Below are 4,032 nucleotides of genomic sequence, written 5' to 3'. Positions count from 1 at the left end.
TTTCTGTTGGCAACTGCTTATCATTGGCTGTTTTAATTTGTAATTTTGGAAGAAGGGTTTCCACCTTAAATAGAACGGACTGAGAAGAGGAAGCTTTTTGCCAGAGTTAACGCAGAACTACGTTTGTTTGTTTTTAAATCAGCGTCTTAAGAGTTTGAAAGCAGATCCACATTTGCTGAAGTTTGAAGTTTTGTTTTGGAAGTTGGAGAAGTTTTAATCGTCAGTTTGTTGCCAGTCAGGGCAGTTTTTGGTTTGAGTGAAGATTGTTTATTTCGCTTCGGCGAGTTACCGCAGTAGTTTGGATTTGTGTAGAGGCCAGCAGTTTTGTAAGTTTTGTGGAGTTTCCGTTTTACGGAGTATCAAGCCGAGTTTGCGGCAGTGTTTTGGAGGTGTAGACCTTCAGAAAAGTGCGTCACTAAGGTGTGTCGGCGCCGACTTGAGTGTTGTTTTGTGTAAATTTGAATTTTGTTGTTTTTTTTTGTGTGTAACGTATTGGGATTAGCAGTTTGGACATGTACCGAATGTAAGTAAGATTAAGTTTTAATTGTAGTTTTTTTTCTTTGTAATAATTGTTTGTTTTCCTTGTTGTTTTTTTTATTGTGTAACCATTAAAACAAATTTGTAATTCTCACATTAATTTCTGTGTTTGTCTTTCGAACGATTTCATTCCCTTTAATTTACTGTTTTCTGTGGATACTTGCCCAACGTCCATTTTATTTAATCAAAATTATTTAGATTGATTTGGAATTTAAGGTATTTGGTCTAACCCACTACTTAAGAGAAGAGTAGAATTCCTCCTCTGTGCTGGGGAGAAGTTTTGTCCCGAGAAATGTAAGAATTTGAGCTAGCTAGGTTTTGTTAGGTGTTGTGTACGGTATTTTTGGCCTACGGACCGGTATACACAGCATTTTTTATTTGGCGCCCAACGTGGGGCCGTAGTAATACATATTTGCTGTATGTTTTATTACTACCACTAAATTGTTCAAATCCCCACAGAAAAAAAAATTTTTTTTAATTTAGTAATTTATTTGGCGCTTCAATTGCTATGATTATTAGCGCCTTATATGTTGAGACAATTCTTTAAATGTTGTAATACATGTTAATATTTTTCATATAACCTATAATTCTGTGAGTGATTGGTTGAAGTTCAATGGAGTCCGGGATGTCAAATAGTTCTTTTGCGTTTTTATAGGATGGGCACTGGAATATGTGCTTTACGGTGAGTTGGTTTCCACATTTGTCACATGTCGGCTCGTTTTCTTGTTTTATTAGGTGTGAATGGGTTATTGCGATATGTCCTATTCGTATTCTTCTCATTACTGAAGCTTCTCGTCTAGTTAGGTGGTCGAAGGTGGTTAATCTGAGTGTTGGCTCTGTTGTCCTCCACTTGAGGGGTAACATCCTACGATTTATAAACAATTTCATGTCTAACAGATCGTTTCAAGTAAAAACCAATAACACCGTTTCTAAAAGTTTTCAGCAAAATAATGGTTTACCACAAGGATCAGTCATCAGTCCACAGAAAAATTTTTGTTGACCTTTTACAGAATTCAATGTATCTAAGTTGAATGTTATATTTTAAGCGATTACGGTACATTTTTTTTTGGTATATAATTGAGAATTGATGCTTTGCTTTGGATTCCTTCTATTGTTTTGCGCATCTTTTTCTTAATACAGGAGGAGGACTCACCGCATTTGCCCTCTGCCATCTTGACGCACTTTCCGTCAATTGTTAAGATCCCAAATCGCGAAATTCGCGTCGCTTGTGCATCTTTTTGTGTGCTTTGTACAATAGCAATGCCACGTTGAAAACGCCGGTTCTCGTCCGATCACCGAAGTGAAGCAACAACGGGCACGGGTCGGTTAGTACTTGGATACACCACCTCTCTTTTTTTTTTAATTTTGCTCATGCTTGTCTATTAATCTATTGATTGTATTTATTTTTATTTAAATGGTGGTAATTAGAATTAATTTAGTTTTGTTTTTTTGAAAAAAAAAACTCGATGCCGTTGCGGCGCTCTAAAATTTTTTTTTTAATCCAACCGGTTATTTTTCGTTTCCCTATGCGTAATATACATATCCTAAATTTGAACCGAATCGGTCAAGCCGTTATTTCGGAAAACTGCCAACATACGTACGTACATACAGACGAAAAAAAATTTATTCTTTAAAAGTTGCTTAAAATGATGTATATAAAACGTCGACATTTGATGAAATTTCGACATGTCCAAAAAACGATGATCCAATAGCATTGAGTTTTTATATGGTTAAAATATATTATAAACAACATTTAATCTTCAAATTTATAATAGCAAGAGACATAGATGTTTGGATTAATATTTCGTAATTTATTTGCGTGTACAGGTCATAAAGCAATTGTAACAGTTTGCATTGCTCGTTCAATCAAATTCCTATTGAGAAACTGCATACACAGATGCATTTCAGTGGTAATACTTTTACTAAGCAGGTTATATTTGTGAAAGTGACCGTAAGTGATTAATTTTGTTTCCATAATATAAGCTTCTAGGCCCGTGCAATTAGCAATTTTCGGTCGTAATTATTCGGGTAGTTTCAATTTTCTAATATGTTTTATATACATGTTGCCTAATGTTAAATCCAAGATTTCGACCTTGAGGACGCTGTGTGTGCGCCGCCACCTTCAAAGATCCTGCCAAAAAACCGGCAAAATTTTATTTTTTCAATGCTAATGTCCGTTAAACAATTAACAAATTTTGTAGAGCAGGAAATTTCCTACAACTTTGTTATTTATATTTTTCATTTGTCTCTTGTATCTATTGAGAAGGCGCAAAAATGCGTATTAAGTTTGCAAAAACAAGTAAAATGAGCCACTAGGTTTTTTTCTTACTCGGGCCCTTCAAGTCCCGATACAAAATGGCATCTTTGGTGGCTGATAGCCTGCGTAAATTAAATTTATTGTTTTTTACCCCCTTGACAAAAAGAGTGTATCTTAAATTGTTTAAATCTAAACAACGTTCGGCTGCCAAAGTGATTGTTTCTCGTTTTGCCTTTGGATCTTCAAACATATGAACAAGTTCATTCACTGAGCGAATGTGGTAGCAGTTGTATCGCAGCCACTTATGGCACGAATGAATAAAATGTTTTCAACTCGCGTTTCAACTACTATGCGATCAACAATAAAGTTACTATCGAATGAATCACCACCTTTTTGGTAATATATGTAGGGAGGAGAGAGAGCGCTGTGGGGAGCACCAGCAGGTTGACATCGTCACCAGCGATTATGACAGCATGATATTTAGAAGACAACGGGCTTGCTGTGGTTACACTGAGAACGTCAGCATCAAAAGGCTATATTTCGATATTTGTATGGCTCACAACAAAAGAAATTTTCAAAAAAACCTCAATTTCTCCGTTGGGTGCTTTGCATTCCACCCTTATTGACCATAGCAAGCTTACATCTTTTAGGTCTTCAAATGTGGATGTGGCGGTTCTGTCTTATGAATTTATGAGCGAACATCAATTCGTGTTCAATTTCAAATTTAGTTTTAATAGTTCCCAACTAACCTAGCTTTGTTTACAATCTTGTCTGACATTGTCATTGAATTACTTATTTATAGCCCAATTCCTTTGGAAAAAAGTTTAAACACATATATTGGTGGGGATTAAACTTTCGAGGGAAGATGAAACCGCTTACTGGAAAGCTCTCAGGCATAGCTTCTTTTTTAAAAATGCAGAAACTATTCAATTTTAAATATATACATTTGTTGAAATTTTGTCCATTTTTGTTGAAATTTTTTTCGAATTTTTAAAGAATAATTGTGGATTCTTTATTTTCATGTGGAAAATCTCCAAGTGTCATTGTTTAAGGTACGGTCTATTCTGGAGTAGGAATTGTGGAAAATTTCTAGTAAAAAGTATAGAGGTTTATTTGGTTTATTTTGAAAAAAAAAATGCTCTCTCTACTGCCCATACTTAATGTTTATTATTTATTAGTTTCATAAGTTTTTACTGTTGCGACTGTAAGGTTTATTTATTTTATTTATTAGGATTTCT

Source organism: Photinus pyralis, unplaced genomic scaffold (genome assembly GCF_008802855.1).
Source record: "Photinus pyralis isolate 1611_PpyrPB1 unplaced genomic scaffold, Ppyr1.3 Ppyr1.4_LG3b, whole genome shotgun sequence".
NCBI classification, from domain to species: Eukaryota; Metazoa; Arthropoda; class Insecta; order Coleoptera; family Lampyridae; genus Photinus; species Photinus pyralis.
The sequence above is the reverse complement of the archived record's forward strand: the minus strand, read 5'-3'. Positions refer to the sequence as shown.